The sequence below is a fragment of the Syngnathoides biaculeatus genome, chromosome 10 (assembly GCF_019802595.1).
Source record: "Syngnathoides biaculeatus isolate LvHL_M chromosome 10, ASM1980259v1, whole genome shotgun sequence".
NCBI classification, from domain to species: domain Eukaryota; kingdom Metazoa; phylum Chordata; class Actinopteri; order Syngnathiformes; family Syngnathidae; genus Syngnathoides; species Syngnathoides biaculeatus.
In genome coordinates, this window is record NC_084649.1 from 26,629,867 (window position 1) to 26,648,275 (window position 18,409).

The following is an 18,409-nucleotide window of genomic DNA, read 5'->3' on the forward strand; positions in this document are numbered from 1 at the left end:
ACTTTGAAACCCTTCGACTGGCATGTAAAACCTGATTCCGGTGAGAAACTAATCTCAAACCCAAACTTGAAAATAGAAATCTGTCTTGAAACCCGAACTTTGAACCCTAACCCTGGCTTTAAACTAAATCACTTTGAAACCTTAATTGTGGTTTGAGATCGTAATTAGAAACCTTAGCATCACAACGATCTCTATGAATTAAATATACTTGACGATCGTTAGCTTAATAGCATAGCTGCCCAAGTCATATTTGCAAATCTTTTGTAAAACACGAAAAAAAAAAGACCCGAAATCAAATTCAAAAAACAAGAAGAGGCTTTCGATTCGACCTTTGTGGATCACCTTGACCTTGATGACGAAGAATCTAGGTAGCCTAAAAAAAAATAATAATAATTAGCTAGCATGGCGCTGTTTTGACATCAAGTTAAAAAGTGGACTCGAGCAACCACGACGTGCTACTCGACACGGAGTGGCCATTTTTTTCCCAAGCCTTTCAACGCAGAGTGCCTCACTTATCGCAAATATTTTGGATCCGCACAAAGTCGTCTCTCTACCCGTCACGGCGACTCAGCCGCCGTTGACGTGTTTGCTTTCTGCCGTGATTGATGCGCGGGCGGCCGCGCTCTCTCTTCAACGCTCCGAGCGCCAGTCGACCGTTTCGCAAAGGCCGCCGAGCGGGGGAATTGCCGTCGAGCCCGCTCGGAAAGGAAGCGGCATAGAGACGCGTTGTTGGGGGCGGGGGGGGGGGGGGGGCGGTTTGGCGTCGAGGGTCCGCCGCTGGGAACAAAAGAGGCGAGCGGGGCGAGCTCGCCAACGTGTGTTTGCAAATTCAGCGCCTGACTTCGGGCGCACTTGATGATCGATGCGCCGCAACTGTGACAATCGCAACAATGGAAAGAATGCGAGGAATTAGCAAGTATAAAACTCCGCGAGGCCTTCGCTGCAGAAGGGATTTTTTTTTTTTTTTAATTCAAATATTCATGAGCTGCTGGCGTGCCGCCCAATGATGAATAGTTCCCCACCTGTCATAAAACATCGACGATTCTTCTTTGTGGCCTCGCTAAGCCTCTTCTTCACTCATTTCCCAGCAAATACTGCCTGGATGCGGTTTATATTCATCTATCCATCCATTTCTGAACTGCTTATCCTCACAAGGGTCGCAGGAGTGCCGGAGCTGTCATCAGGCAGGAGGCGGGCTACACCCTGAACTGGTTGCCGGCCAATCGCAAGGCACACTGAGATAGACAACAGGCGCACTTACAATCACACCTCGGGGCAATTTAGAGGCTCCAGTGAATGTTGCATGTTTTTGGGATGGGGGGGGGGGGACCGCGGTTTGAATCCCAGTCCTCAGAACTGGAAGGGCAACGCTCTAACCAGTTGCCCCATCGTGGTGCGGGTTTAGAATCCTTTTCTTCAAAATTCTGCCTTGTTTCCGATCCCAATTTCGATGCACGAATGGCAATTGTTCCCATTTGCATTCAACTTCATTCATTTGTTATTGGTGCTTGGATCCAGACTCTGCTATGAAACCTCGAGTTGGGTCTTCAGCTCAGATTGAAACCTGTACATTCATCTAAACCCCCAACTTTAAACGTGAAGCCTATCTTGAAGCCCGACTTTAACACCAAGTTCTTCTTGAAAATCCAATTTGAAACTGTAACCCTGGCTTGAAACCCAAAACCGGACTTGAAACCTGAAACTGCACAATAAAACCCAACATTGAGACTTTATCCCTGGATGGAAACCCAACCCCATTCTTGGAACCCGACTTTGAATTCCTAACCGTGGCTTCCAACCACACTTCAAAACCAGAACTCTGGCTGACAACCCGACTTTGAAACCCTAATGTGAAACCCTGGCTTTAAACCTTGACCCTGTCTTGAAATCCAGATTTTACTTGAAAACGTACATCAGCCTTTTGATTTGAGACCCAAATCATTAATTTGGACGAATTGGAAGTCTCCGCATAACATGAAACCGTCTTTGATCCTTGTTTCCAAAACGGGAGCAGTCGACGGTTGCTGTCCCCGTTTATGTGCTGCTGTTTTTGTTAGCCACGGAGCTGAAATGGGCTCGCCCGTGTTGTTCCTTTGTGATCTTCCGAACGATGAATACCTTGCGCATCAAATCCACCTCAAGAGGATGTCAGTTTTACGTCTCAATGCGGCTCTCTGTCATTTACTTGGGGGGGCCCAAGAGGGGAATTTCCCCTTCGGCGTGCAGATGACAGATTTGAAGAGTTTTTAGATGTTAGTCGCGAGCGGGGCTGTGATTACAAAAAAAAAAAAAAAAAAAAAAAAAAAAAAAAAACAGATCACAGTTTCAATTCTCCCCAGAACGCCGCATTTGAAGTCAACGCGCCCGCCTCGGATGTCGCGTCCAACTTGTAGAAAGTGAGCGGAATAAATTACGGCTATAAATATTCGCCCGTGACAGCTGCCCCTTTCTGTTGCGACTTCCCCTCTAATGGAAAAAAAATCATAACAAAATATGGAGACATTGTCACAAACGTGGTTTGATTTCTTGGAGCGGACGCGCTGTCAGACCTCACAGTAACAACAATAAAAAAAAAAAAAAAAAAAAAGGAAAGAAAAGCACACCAAGCAAATCAGCTTTCAAAAGATGTATCAACATTTCAGAAGGTGCTCAAACTGTTTCCGCAACAAAGTTTTTTTTCCTTTTTTCCCAGTAATAAAAATAACCTCGTTTGATTCTTAAAATATGGCCTCATTTGCATCTCAACACATCTCCCACTACCTGAGCCCAGGTAGCGTTTTACCACTTTCAATGACGAGTTGCAAGGTGGGGGGCTTCGATTTTACGAGATTGACAGCATGGAAACGAGACTGCGCGTCGTGGTCCAAATCTCGTTTTACAGCAGCTAATTTGCGCCCTTTTTCCCTTTCGAAGTATCTCAACCTCACACGGAGGAGATTTTTACGAGACGGTGGAGATGAGACCCTGCAGCTGGAGCGCCCTGCTCCTTCAAATGTGTGCGCGTGCGTCCAACCAAAATACAACCACAAAAAGACAAAAGATATTTAGTATTCGTTTTTTTCGAATGGAACGCAGAGTGCATTTATTATATTCCTCTTTTAACCAAATTCAAATGTGAGTGACTGAAAAAAAAGTACCATATTTTCCGGACTATTTTTTTTTCATAGTTTGGCCGAGGGTGCGACTTGTATATGAAATTATTAACACATCACGACAGCCGTTTTTTCGAGTCGCTTATCTGGTATTTTCCCACTGACAACCGCAAGAGGGCGCGCTAGGCCCGTGTATCCGATGACGGATGGCGAGCGCAGCTTCCGGGCGGATCAGCTTCCTTGACAACCAAAACCATCCTGTCGGGATTCAGAAAAGATGGAAGAGGCGAGTTGTAACCGCCACTGACGATGAGTCTGACGTAAGCGACGTAGAAGAGGAAGCGACGCGTCGTATACCTCTTGAGTTGGCGGACTTGTTTAGAAGTGACACCGACGATGAAGATTTCATTGGATTTTAGTTACCGGTCTGACGGTCCGAGCGCTCCCGCTTCTGAGAAGTCTCCTTGTGATTAACGCGCGTGTGTGTATATTTTGTAAACTTCTGGCCAGTCTGAAACGTCCCCATCCATACTTCAACATGTGCCATTCGACAACTTGTCGCCGAGTGTCTCGGAAAGATGAGCACAGCGAACGTACATATTTTTTTTTTTTCAATCAACTTTTGTTTTAAGGTTAGGATATAACGTACGTTAGCTCCCTCTATGTAGAAGAAGGGGAACGGTGAGACCGGGGGATTTCCCAGTATGAGTCAACTACTTACCCAGAGTTCCCCTGCTAGTAACGCGTGCGCATTCATCACAAGGAGACTTTTCAGCACGGGGGAGCGCTCAGACCGTCACACCGGACATTTGGAGTGAGACGGATTGGTTTTGGTAAACTTCTTGGTATGTTATTTATGCTATCGTTATCGTAATAACTCTTAACGTTATGGTAACATACCTGGCACGTTCTCAGTTGTGTCATTTCATGGAAGTATACCGTTCAGCTTGTTGTTGCCTCTATTTTTATTTGAAATTGTTCAGCATTTAAATTTTAAATGACATGTCTGTTCTTGGTGTTGAATTTGATCAAAAAAAATTGGACTTATACTCCAGTGCAAGGGTGCTCAATGCATTGATTGCACGTGCGCAATTGTGCGCCGCTGATGCAGTCTCTTTGCAGATATTCTGCGTTGCGCGTAAAAAATGATAACAATAATCCAATGCAAAATGAAAGTATAACATAGCTATTCAGTTTGTGGCATTTTGCAATGCGATTCAATGAGTGGGGGATGACTGGTTGTTACATCCAATGGTACAATTCACATACGTACCTTCAAATATGAAAAGAAGAATCCACTGGTTTCTTTTAGGCAACACACAGAACTTTCTCTAACAACGACCGCTGCTCCTAGTTTAACTTCCCCCCCGTCCACTCTTAAAGATGTACACGTATAATTACAAATGTTACAGGACTTACACAACCCGTCCACCGCTGCTTTAGTTAGCAACACAGTCCGGGCCACGTAGAGCAAAGACGAGCTAGACGTGCTTATGTTTACTTTCGATATTAATGGACAAAGTTAAAAAAGTAATGCTGTTTGTTTTAAGATGCAATGACTGTCGGAGAATGTGAATAATCGAAGAAAAAGTGGTTAAACTGGATGAGATTTTCTTTTTTCCGAGTGGGAAAGGTCTGGTCTCAAGCCGAAGTAGAAAGTGCAGGATGAGATGGTGTGTAATGTTAAAATTCCACCTTGGCACAGCCTGATCCGGGAAGAAAGCACAGACAATACAGTGCACAAAAAGCTCATTCTGTATTCTTCTTAAAACGGTTTGGGGAACGTCATCATCATCATTATCACCCCCCCCCCCCGCATCGGTAGCGTGCGAGAGGATGCCTGCTTGAAAAGTAGATCTTGGGGTAAAAAAAGTCTGGCCACCCCTGCTCCAGTGCGACTTCTATATGCTTTTAATTTTCGTTTTTATGGATTTTATGGCTGTTGCGACTTGTAGTCCAGAAAATACGCTTATGTGTTTTACTCAAAATGACCAACACAACACACCACATCATGTTTCCACTTCTTCAAGAAAAAAAAATCCTGCATGAACAGCCTTCGACCTCCCTTCAACCAATTTCAGGAAGACGGCCAAGAAGAGAAAGAACACACGGACGAAACAAGGACGGAAAAAATGGGCATGTGTGTGTGTTTTGCTTTGTTTGTGCGTCGTTCAGCGTGTGAAAGAGAAGCTGGGGGGGGGGGGGGGCGCGGATCGGAAGGTGCGAGCTTCTGCGAACGCCGCAGCAACAGAAAGCGCTGAAAGCGGTGAAAATGGCCGCCGTCACATCCGTCGTGCGTGCGACGGGCATTTCCCGGAACGCCGCCGCCGCAACCGCGGCGTTGGAACGTCGGGGCCGCGACGGCCTTTTGCTGTCTTCTATAAAAATGGTGGCGGAATCAGCGAAGACTCACGCACGCACACAAATATTCCAAGAACCGTTTTGAAGACGCTCAACCCAACCTGCTTGTTTATGGATTAAGAGGAGGAAGAGCCAAAGCCAAATCCTCACCTCAGACCTCCATTTTTTATAGCGCTCGTCCTCATGAGAATCTCAACCGAGCTGCAGCCTTTCCCAGCTGACGTTTAGTACTTGACGTAAACAGCTGAACCCAAGGTGGGATTTCCCCCCCCCCCCCCATAAATTTTTATGTTATTTTAGCGTTGTTGTATTAGCGCGACCCCCGAGTTGCGTTTCTTCCCATGGCCGCCAGCCCCTCGGCCCCTCCGGAAGACGAGCCGGCAACGTTTTGCGGCTCGGAACCTTCGCAATTCAATTAGGGCCGCAGTCCAGCCGTCTAATTCGATCGAGCTCGTGCGAGAGCGATGAAACAACTGGCATTAGCTTCACCCTGCACGCACACAAACGCACAAATGGGCTTCATTTCATTTCGTTTTTCAGGTCTGATCCAGTCAGCATAGTCTGCAGTCTGCTTTTGGTGCATCTTCAGTCACTCTCTCTGTCCCGGACACCCCCGAGGTATGAATTATATCGAGTCACAAACGACACAAATTCAAAGCGAGAAAGACACTTTCTTCTTCTTATTATTTTAAAAAAATGTGAGGAACCACTAACATGATGCGGAAAAAATAAATAAAAATCACCAAGGCGCTGTTGATGATCTCATTCTCGACTCGACAGTTTTTTTTTATAGAGTGGACGATATAGTTGACTCAGCAGCAAACGGAAAATTTATTCCCAACACTACTCAGGCGCACGATTAATCACGTCATTGCCCTCATGAATTTATATTTACAATCTACCGGATCGAGGCCTGCCGGTAGACCTTCCACAATAAATAGAGAGCAAATAACCTACAATTAGATTATCCCGTTTAATCCCGTGAGCATGTCGAAAAATATGAAAGCATACGGAATACATCTGTGAAGTGATACGTTGCTTTTCTGTATCCTGGAATAAAGCGATGACTACGCATGCCACCCAAATATCTCAAATGATCTTTTCTTCCTAAAAATCAGCCTCCTACAAATATATTGTAAAGACATCAATTATGAGCATCAAAATTGTCCCATTGCATTAATTGACTGTCCATTGTTGTACTGCCTGCCTTGACCAGCTGGGGGCAAGCCAAGCAGCCATATTTGCTGTACATGGACATCTGTACATTATATTTGTCCTCGCTCCTTGCAGAGGATAAAGAATATGTGACTAATTGCTGTCATGGTGAAAGTCTAAATGTGTTGCTGCACCATATGTGCTAAAATAAGAGTTGGTTAAAGCTATTAAGTTGAAGACTAAGTAGATGATTGTATCCCACGATACCACCCTCTCGATTTTCCACTGAGATTCGATTTTCACAATCATAATTCATTCATAAATCGTACATACAGGTAGCACTACAAAATGGTGACGTCACTATCCAGGGTACTACTACACCGTGGCTTAGGTAGTGATTCACAACACAGCCCAAGTCTTCCTGCTCATGTAGTGCAGCTTGCGTTGTACTCAATGACCCAAAAACAACTTTGCCACAGACGCTCACAAGTGTGATAGTCCCAAGGCTTTTTGGGAGCACATTGAAGATGAATAAAAAAAAATTATTCTGAAAACACGGGATGATCACGTTAAAGACATTTGCTAATCAGGCCTCTCCGGAGCGAAGAAACGCTCAAATTTGTCCCGATCATCTGTTTGTGAGCGCGTGAGTACCCCTGTTTACGTTTGTGTATTTGCGTGACAGTGCACGCGAGGTGCCAGATGAGTGGAAAGCGGCTTTCCTCCCACCCTCCAGCGCGCGCTGCCATTTTTCCCTCGGCAAAGCGTATCCCCTAACGCAGCAGGCACCGCGAGCGCCGGATTAGCCGGAAATTTGGGGACGCCTGGGAAATGAGCTCCGAGGCTGCGGCGTCCCTAGAAGGTCGGCTCGGGTCTCCTTAACCCAAGTCGACACCGTCCTCCGCCGGCGCAAGCTAATTCCGCTCCAATACAAAACACGTGTCGAGCGAAGTCCTGCGGTTCGCGGGGGGATGAGGACTGAGCCCCGCTGCTGATAGGAAAATTCACCAAGAAGGCTTTATAATTGCCTGCAACTTCTGTCTCAGTTGAGCTCCCCGACTTGGAATCATTCATTCGGTACCAAGATACCAGAAGTTGATGTCAAAACAATCCTATTATTGCTCTGACCTCGGCAGAAAAATCCACAAAGTCGGCGATTTTGGCTCACTGTACGTCCCCAAAGTCACGATACACTAAGGCTTTATCTAGAGCGAAACATTTAAGATTCTTCTTCTTGTCCCGTTAGGGTTCATCTGAGATGAACGCATATTTGTATGGCACAGTTTTACGACGGATGCCCTTCCTGACGCAACCCTTCTCTCTGCATCGAGCTGCGGAGAGAACCTTACAGCACCTGGCATTCCAAGGCGGTCTCGCATCCAAGTACTAACCAGGGTCAAACCCGCTTAGCTTCCGAGATCTGACGAGATCGGGCGTTATCAGGGTAGCGCGGCCGTAAGCCTGAACGTTTAAGATATTAATACGAAAAAATTAAACTGGTAGCACACCAAATGTGTGTACTTTTCACGCTAGTGCTGCATGTATAGCTGAGCACAACCAACGGTTTTGCACCGATCGACAGCTAAAGCCAGCTGATGACTACGGTCTAACGGACGTAAACCAGACGCCGACTCCAGGACAGGAGGGGGAAAAAAAAAAAAAGATGATAGCAGAATGTAAACTCGGTGCAGTATCCGCTTTGGGAGCTCGAGTCGGCAAGAATGAGCCGTCCTCAGTAATTTGGAGGTATGTGGGCTTTGGAAAAAACAATTTGCAGCAGAGCAAGATTTTGGGAAGGACGTTTGGAGGAAAAGTGCTCCGAAGCAACAAATATAAACACAACAAACGTGTTTCACCGTCTGAAACAATATCACCGTGTACTGCATAAGGAGTGGAGCACAATCAGTATACAAGTGGCGACTTCTCAGTGAACCCAAGCAATACCCAAACAAAGTTCGATTGCCGACGCGTTCAGCGGGGTTACGTCATGTGAGTCAACGTCCGCCAGGCGCAGACATTAGCGATGCAAACGCTTATTAGATAGCAAAAGATGTGATACTTCACTCACAAAAGTGCGCTTTCAGAAAACGCTTTACACGCTTGGACAGACGTTACAAAATACCGCCCCCCGGTCACATTTTCATCCAGTGGCGTTTCCAAAACTTTACAACGAAAGTAACGCGAGCCCCGTGAAATGGATTCTTTCGTTACAACCACGGACTTTGCTGTCCAGCTGGACAACTGAACCGCACATCGGCATGTCAGTCCATTTTAGAAATGGGAATTTTGAAGTCAAGACTCGATGTCTTCGAAGTGCTTTTCCCCTGATGACTGTCAGTGACTCCATCCATCCATTTTCTACCGCTTTGAAGTAGCTTCAGCGGGGATAGCCAGACTTCCCCTTTCCCCAGCCACTTCTTCCAGCTCTTCCGGAGGGATCCCGAGGCGTTCCCAAGCCAGCCGAGAGACACAGTCTCTCCAGCGTGTCCAGGGTCCTCCTAACCCGGAACGCCTCACCAGGGAGGCATCCGAATCCGATGCCCCGGCAGCCACCTCATCTGGCTCCTCTCAATGCGGAGGAGCAGCGGCTCGACACTGAGCCCCTCCCGGATCTCTAAGGGAGAGAGCCCGGACACCCTGCGGAGGAAACTCATTTGGGCCACTCGTCTCCGGGATCTTGTTCTTTTGGTCACGATCCACAGCTCATGCCTATAAGTGAGGGGAGGAACATAGATTGACTAGATCGCCTTTGGACTTACCACAACGGACCGATACAAAGTCCGCGTCACTGCAGACACCGCACCGATCCGTCTGTCGATTTCACTCGTGAACAAGACCCCAAGATACTTGAACTCCTCAATAGCGCCTGACATAAAAACTGCACTTTTGACTTTCTTTTGTATTTATTGATATGAATAAATCATCTCTCGTTTCATTGAACCGACGTCACGCCACTGAAATATTGTCTCTCTTGCCCAGCCCCGCGACAGCTAAACTTCCTTTTTCAGGTATTATCGGGAAAGACACGAGGCCGTCAGCGTTTGACAGATGAGTCTTTGCAGTTTTTGTAAGCATATCATTAAAAGGATTCCGGGAGATGATTATGTTTAACAAGCGGAAGTCGCTACGGGTGCCTTTTCATTAGCGGAGGTCGTCGCGGCCCTTCTGCTACAAAGTGCGTCAAGAACATTCTGCTTTGAGAAACTTATTTTTTAAATCTGGACAGGTGGTGTTTAATATTACAACGCCACAATTGGCAAAGCACAGTTAAGGGAATGATATTTTTGCGAGAATGCCATACGCACCATCACCAGCTAAATGCAAAAAGAAAATATAGATTCAAAGATTTTAAAGCAATTTTGTCCATTTCCAGGCATACTACAAGGATGAAATTCTCCAAGAGATTTTATCCCATTCCTTACTAATGTGACATATTTAAAAATATAAATATTTACATACACTCGACGGAGGGACCCCGCAAAGTAGCAAAAACGTGGATTTTTCGTCATGGTGCGTGCGTGGCTGTGGGTGTACAAAGACCCGTTAAAAGCTGCTCACAGCAATAATTACTTTTGTATATTGCGAGATAGTTTGCCACGCTGTGAAAAAAAATAAAACAGGAAACTTACGGGAGACCTCAAACTTTTGCTCAGTACTGAAAAGAACCCATGAGCACACGTTCATGCGCGTTAAGCTCCCAAGACGTTTGCGAGCACAGGCGAATACGTAAAATGTCGCACACGAGCCACCCGAGCCGCCACCGTCTCGAGAGCTGATATTTACAGTAATGGGCTGCCTTTTAAAAGGGAATGTTGCTCGCACAAACAAGCAAACAGGTGGAAAATTATTTCCCAGCTCCCGGGCTTATTTTTCCATTATCGGCTTAACTTTGGCCATGAGTTGTAGCGGCAGCGATGCCACGGCCAGGCCAGTTTGAACATTTCGCTGTGCGCTACATTCGGTTGGCTATTTTTGCAGCCTGGTGCGACAGGGTGACCATATTACGCTTGGCCAAAGAGAAGATGATTAGTCACCCATTGGAAGCAAGAAAAGCCGTTGGAGTTTGGATGATTTTTTTTCCTTTGACTTGCAAGGGGGCGGCACGGCGGGGCAGCCGGTAAAGCGTCGGCCTCGCAATTCTGTGGTCCTGGGTTCAATCCCGGACCCGCCTGTGTGGAGTTTGTAATGTTCTCCCTGTCCTTGCGTGGATTTTCTCCGGGTGGGCACTCCGGTTTCCTCCCACATCCCAAAAACATGCATCATTCAAATTCATTGGACGCTCTAAATTGCCCCGTCGGTGTGATTGTGGCAGTCTCAATTTGACGGGCGACCAGTTCAGGGTGTCCCCCGCCTCCTGCTCATCGACAGCTGGGATAGGCTCCATCCCTCACGGCGACCCTTGTGAGGATAAGTGGCTAAGAAAATGGATAATGGATGGATGGACTTGCAAGGGGAAATAAAACCAAGTTAAAAGCAGTGAAGGACGGCAGTGAAGCCAACTCGAATCAGCAGAAAGCAGCAGTTTAGCTGCTGAACAATTCTTTCAAGAACTTAAAAAACAACAAAAAAAAAGAAGGTTCAAGTTGTTAAACGCGGGTCCCAGTTGAAGTTTAATGTAAAAGCAACACCCGCTTGGCTTAATGCTAACAAACAACAGAAAACGCCATAGTTAGGCTAACGAATAGCATCGTCGTAGCAGTGCTGATGAAAGGATAATGATCTTGTTTTTTTTTTTTTATTTTAGAGTTTGAGGTATTAGTATCAAAGTCACTGCGTGACATGTTGCTCTTCTTAAAAAAAAAAAAAAAAGCACTTTGTTGTCCAAAAAAATGCATTTTGATTTTTCTTCTACTCCTGATTGCAAACGAACGGAAAAATCCCGAAACAGGTAAAAAAAAGTTTTTTTTTTTCTTGGTGAAAAAAAGAGAATCTACTCTTTCTTTTGGTAAATTTGCATTTCCCCAAAACCCAACATCGTGTGGGTCTCGGAAGATGAGTCCAAATTGCTCTCAAACAGCTGTCAAAACGGGCCAGTCTGCTTTCAAAACAGCTGCCAAGAAAACGAGTTCATATTTTCAATGCGTTTGCACACCTGCACGCCACTCATGTCCACTCCTGTTTAAAAATATACGATTGAACTTATTGTTATTGTATAACAATATAGGAGAAAATGTTGTCTCACTCCAAGGATTAGTCTAACGCAAGGTTCACTTCCAGGTCCTTGGCCTCTTGATAGCTCTTCAGCGAATCACTCCGATACGGCCGCGAGGCTCTGGTGATGTTCAACAGGTCTTCGATACCGCAGAGGGAAGGGATGGGTGGCGGGGGGGGGGGGGGGGGGTGGCGTATTTCCATACTGTGTGATAACTACCATCTGTCAATAGAGTGGAAAGCGAGATGAAAGGCGAGCATTCATGCGGCGCTGCAACAACATCTGGAATTTTTACAGAACTCCTGCTCGAAGTGGCCACGGGAGAAGGGAGAGACAAATGTGCAATGGTGAAATTACAGGCCGGGCGAGCCAACATATGCACGCGGCGTTGGAAAACCGACAAGGCTACAGAGTTAGGGCGGGGGAGGGGGGGGGCTGGAATAAAGAGTTGTTCCTCACACGGTGATGAATGACAGCTACGGAGACGGCCCGGGCACGTCCGCTTTGTCGCCATTGGTCTCCGTTTAAGCGGGCGTGACCCGCCTCCGAGATCCGCACGCCGGCATATTCCATTATTTTTAATGACGGCTCATTAGCGGCGCAGGACAAAGTGTCACTTGATGCACGCAATAGTGCAGGATTTGAAAATACGTCGCGGTAACCTGGTCAGCTAACGAGCCTGCGCAGCGCTAATGAAGTCACTCAAACTCTTTCTGGACGTGTTTACGCGAGCGGCGGGAATTCGAGAGTCGATAAAAGCGGTCTACTGAGCCCGTTTCACGATGGCGGTATTTTGTGCGTAGCGGTACTTTCAGGACCGGAACTGACACATGGCAGAACCTGTGTGGGACGCAAATTTGTAACGGCGGGACACCGCTGTGAGAAAGAAAGAAACCCCCAAAAAACTCAATTGGGTGAGTATTCTGGAGAATCAACACCTACATGGAATTGTCGCAAGATATTTTGCATGAATTAACAGCTGATAATTTCAAGTATGTTTGTCACAATAATATTAGGAGATGATCCGTCACCATATCAGCAACCGCAATGTTGCGCCGTTATCACGTTGGGTCCTAAAGACCAATCAGCTTCCTCCTCTTCCGCGCCGTGACGGTTCAACTAGTTTGCTTCCACTCGCCTTCAAGCATCTTGCGAGCATCTTTTGAAGACCGTCCCGTTCCCACTCGTCTTTATTTAGTCGAGGGGCTTCACCAAAACCGCTCGCCCCCCCCAGTTTCACATCTGGAAGTTGGCCAGAGCGAGTCAAAGCCCTCGCTCAACCTCAAGGTCCTCCGACGCCCGCGTCGAAAAGCGGAGACGTCGCACTTTCGCCTTCGTGTCGCGACGCGCGCCCGCCGTTGTGCCAGATGACGTTGGGGTAAATCGAAGCTTCTCATTTATGACACGGCCGAGAGGATGCACGTGCACGATTTCCAGATGAAGGAGGAGAGGAAAGGCTAAATGAGGCGACTCGGGCGCGATCGGATGTCAAAAGTCGTTGCAGAGGCGAGGAAAAGAATGTAGGACACCGCCACCCACTCGACGACATGGGAAATGTTGATCTTCTCCCGAGGCTGATATGAACACATTGTCGTGAACATGTTTTTATTTTCCCCTCTATTCATTCGTCCACAAACAAATATTTAGGTCACTTCAAGGAAACCCCGAGTTTTTGGATGCAGACTGGAAATGTTCCCATTTTTTTATGGCTTGACTTTCCTTTGCATGTCAGGTTTATTTATTTAGTTATTTATAATTGAAAAATATTCCAAAATTATTATTCAGGGGGCCCGCGTAAGCAAAAAGCAGCTCATTTCTCTCGAGCTCATCATTTTTCTTCATTATTTTTCTTGAATGCATGCAGCCCACAGCGTCAATAGTAGCCCCGTTAACGAGGTATCAAAAATATTTATATATTTTTTTTCATTGTGGATTACCTTCGCAATGCAGTTCACCTCCACCCCACCCCAGAAAAAAAAAATATATAAAATTGAATTGCAAATCAGTTTCCCCTTTTTCTCGACATGGCATAACTGTGACTGTGTTTTATTCCTTTGGCCCCCCCCCCCCCCTGAAAATTTAAACTTTCCCTTCTTCCTGAATTGGAAGAATGAGAAGAAACTGAGTCGAACAGAAGGAGCACCCCACCCCCACCCCCACCCCAAAAGTTCACCGAGATGCGCTCCAAGGTGCCCTCCACCCTGATGAGGCCGCGAGCAAGCACAAAAGAAAATGGCTGGATGGAATTTCAAGTCTACAGATGATAAACTACACGTTATGGTTTGACGTGCCATTATGGGATATGTGCGAAGTCAACGGTGTTTTGTATTTTTGGTTTTTTTTTTCATTTTTTGAAGTGCAGTCCTTACTCGTTGAAAATGCATCGGCACTGCAACACAACCCGACTGCGAGGCTTTATTTCCCCTCCTCAAGGACAACTAGTTGCTAGGGGCAACTGGGGCAAGTGTCACACTGGACAAGGTAGCGTCCCCCCCCCCCCCCCCCCGATTTTGGAAGCGACCGGGGGTGTAAGGGAGAGGGACGGATAAGGACCGATTGCCTCAGGTGCCCGCACGCCGCGGAGCGCTCCAGATTTCACTTAACGGCCTCACGGCGAGCAAAATCCCCCAAAAATATCATCAGTTTCCCGCTGACTCCAATCATCCCTCCGTGGGTCACTCACTATTCTGTAGCCTGAATCGTACAAGAGGGAGGAGGGTGACGGGGTTGGGGGTGGGTCGGAGGGCGGTTCTCTTGAACAAGTCCAAACAAAGGCAGCCGCCAGCTTCGCGACTGAGACTCCCTGAGGTGCGGCGGAGCTGACGGACAGGCGGCATAAAGGGTGCGCAACGCGCCGTCCGGTCAGAACGGGGGGCGTCCCGGAGAAACTGAAGGGGGGGTGGGTGAAGAAGCCTTTCTTTCTGGACGGGGAGGGGTGGGGGAGCAGCTGGTGCTGAATTCTGTCACTTAGCCCAGCAAAACACACGGGAGGTGCGTCGGCCAAAGGGACGAGACCGACATCAATTGACAGCATCGACCTCCCCCCTCAGTGGCGACGTTCGTCGCAAATGTCTCAAAATGTTCCGACTGCTCAATAGAAACGACTCAATGCGGGAATCGGGCGCCGAAGCGCTCACAAAATGCCGACCTCTGGCAAAACCTGGATAAAGGCCGCGCATATTTTTTTTATTTTCGATTGTCTCTTCATTCGAGCGTATCGGTCTGAGTCCAAAATCCTACTAATTACTCCAGAGGATCTTCCTCCTGTTAAATTATTCTGCAATCGTTTGCTTCAAGAGGGAAAACATTTGAAATAATAATGATTTTTTTTTTTTAATGAGCAGCACAGTGGAATTGTTGTTAGGTTTTTATTTTGAAGTTGGCCTCTGCAGCTTGTCATATATATTAAAAAAAAAAAAAAAAAAAATGGCCGCCGCAGCCAACCTGCAAACTCGAGCTGGACGCCTTGACTGGACGCTGTCCCGACCGCAGTTTATAACACCCTCACATGCTGTTGCGCCCGACATCAACACCACCTCCAAATTTTATTCAATCGTGAGTTTAATGTGCAGGAAAAAAAAAAAAATCTGAGCTGTTATAGCTACAATTAGCAGTTAGAAGCTAGCAACCTGAGAACCTGGTAGCTGGCAAACTACAAAGGTGAAAATAAATAAACTAGCCTGGCCCAAATGGAAGGGAACGTGCTAGCTAGTAGCTACACACATTCTCATGACGTTGAGACATGGAATGATGGAAAAATTGGCAGCCTGGATGCAGCGTTTAACAAGTTTTGTATTTTTCCTTTTGTTTTTTTTTTTTAAACGACAAAAATGTACATTCAAGTGAACAGCATCGAATAAAGAAGATATAAACATTTACAATACAACAGGAAGTTTTGACATCTCAGGTACCGTATTTTCCGCACTATAAGACGCACTTAAGAGCCTTTTATTTTCTCAAAAGCTGACAGTGCGCCTTATATATGGAACAATATTGAACCTTTAGCGCACAATGTAACCCCAGCCTTTATTGTAGCGTCTATTATATGCGCCTTATAATGTGGTGTGGCTTATATATGAAAAAAGTTTTAAAATAGGCCAGTCATTGAAGGTGCGCCTTACACTGCGGCGCGCCTTACAGTGCAGAAATTAGAGTATACTTCTGCTACAACGTGCAGTTATTGCGTAAACGGGCCCGGCACGTCACAGTTTTATCAGATTTGAGTTCAAAACAAGACAATGAAATATGATACCAAGCCAACAGACATGGGGAGGCTAACACTCAAAAGTGGCTTTGAATTGTCAGCCCCGAAAAGCAGAACTAGTTGAAACGGGTATATGTGGAGCTTGGTGACCCACATGTGCCGAATGCGTAAGTCATCAAGACTCATTCAAGCGCTGACGTGACAAGAGCAAAACAACTCAAATCGGGATTTGCGCCTCAACGCAGACCCGACTGAAGATGAGAAAAAGAAACAGATGTCGAAATCCGCCCGGCTCCTCCCGGCAACGTTACTCCCGCCGCTATTGTCGGGACTTTAATGGCTGCTTTTTAACGGTGCCGCACATTAAGTAGCTCAATTGTGGCTGCAGAGCAAGGCGCTGGCCCCAGAAATTGAACGGTGAGCGAAGGGACGGACTAATTAGCCTTTAAATGTGTCATTGAGTCATCTAAAACACGGCAACCCTCGGCTATTCATCCGCCGTCTTCTACTACATCCTTAACCCTGAAACAGGAAGGCCTTGGTTGTCTGCTCTGCCTCCCATTTGTCCAAATCAATGGGGGCTGTTCAGCCCAGACCCAGGAGGTCAGTCCATTTAAGTACCCGGCTCACACTCGCTCGGGGAGGAGTGCGGGGGGGGGGGGGTTGCCTTGGCAACTGTGCTGCCGCTGCTGCTGCTGCTGCTGCTGTTGTGGAAATTGCACCTATAGAGGACCTCAATCCAACTCTTTTCCCGGCTGAGGTGATTTGCGCCCCAAATAAAAGATGACGGTCGTTTCGAGGTATCGATTCAAACATTCACGCAGCCTCGGAAATTGAACAAAAGAAGTCGCAAGAGGATGTTCGACCTGCGTTTTCCAAAGCAATCGAGGTTTTTTTGGGCGTCACACTTCAAGGGGATGTCACTGAAATGTAACTTTTCTACGGTTGGTGTGCAAATTGTTTACTCTCTGGAGTGTCTGGGCATCCATCACGTATAAAACACTACAAACGGGTAAATAAAATATACCATCTCCAGCCCAGACTGCCCCCAGATAGGCTTAAGTACAACAGCGACCTAATGGGGATAAGCAGTGTAGATCCAGAGCCGCTATGAAACTCTACAAAGGCAAAAGGTAAGCAGGGCTGCATTGCGCTTTGTTAAATGTTCAGATGAAAATGAGTTAGCACTGTTACCTTCTAATAAGCGGCATTTATGTGATTGCTTTTTCTGTCTTCATAGGCGCTAATTTGAAGTCAGGGCTCCGTCAATCGTTGCCACGGTAACAAAAGCCAGACTCGTCATTGGCCGGCCGGCCAGTGTATCGGGCGGGGAAGGTCCCTTAAAGCGGGCTAACTTTTCAGGAAGACAAGAAATATACGGTGTATAACGCGTTTCACGTTTGACGAAAACATGTCACAAACGTGTTATTAAGCCACCTGGAAACTGTTTGATATTGTTGGGGGGGAAAAAAGGCAAAGTACGTCTCCTGAAATATCAGTTTACCTCGTCTTCTTCCTTGGCCACGTTCCACCACGACATCTAACGTTTCCACAGAGAGGCTCGCTGCAAAAATATAGTGCAGAAGCAACATGCCTTTCGCTTCTTAAGGACGGCTACCGTGTACTTAACTCAGGAGGACTGCCCCATAAATCACCAAAACGGCCTCTGTTGGGCTTACCGTGAACCAGCAATTTGCTCGTAGGAAATCTTGATTCTGCTTGTTTACAGAGGTAAACACGCATCCAAGTTAAAACGGCGGTCGCTGACTAAACGCGAGCGCCGCAGAAGCTCGCAATGTGATGAAGAGGCTGCGGCAGATTAGTTTTGGGCTCCTGGAGGCAGAGGGATTATGGCAGGGAGGCAGGGGGTGGGGGTCATGTCAGCGCCGCTCAAGACTGAAATCCCCGTCCATTGGCAGGCTTCGGATGGAAATGCCACGTGCAGAAATTCTCGACACGTTTGAACCAGGCCGGAATACCATAATAAATGCGGGCTTTTGGGGAATCTGCGAGGGTTCGAACTCTCCCGCAGAGAGCAATAGAGTACATTTGATCAGGTCTGGTACACGTAGAAAGACAAGACAACGTGAAGCGCCAGCAAAAGACGGATCTACGCATTTCATTAACACATCCCAGTTTCCTGGGTAAATTTGACCGCAGGGTGTCGGAAATCCCATTAAAGATCGTTTGTCCTGTTCAAAAAAAAAACGTCAAGATACACACCCAAAACCTCCATCCAAATCCCTTTGGAATTCGGTTACCTGGAAGATACCGAGATCATTAAAGTCATTTTGAAAATCTGCATCTCCAAATGAGATATAACATTTTTCCTTGAATTGTTTCTTCATTTCTGACCTGAAACCGTTTTCCACATTGTGACCCGAATACCGCAGTCGCATCAAGTTAATGATTCGAGGTTACAGTGTTCAAATTTGGGTTACCTCG

The 18,409-nt window shown here is 46.7% G+C and overlaps 1 protein-coding gene and 1 pseudogene across 5 annotated transcripts in view; both read right to left on the minus strand.

Moving 5' to 3' along the window:
• The window catches only part of ephb2b (eph receptor B2b), a 147,951-nt gene that overhangs the window by 39,071 nt on the left and 90,471 nt on the right, over nucleotides 1–18,409 (minus strand). The gene's annotated exons all lie outside the window — the stretch shown is intronic.
• On the minus strand, nucleotides 7,951–8,069 carry LOC133508203 (5S ribosomal RNA; annotated as a pseudogene).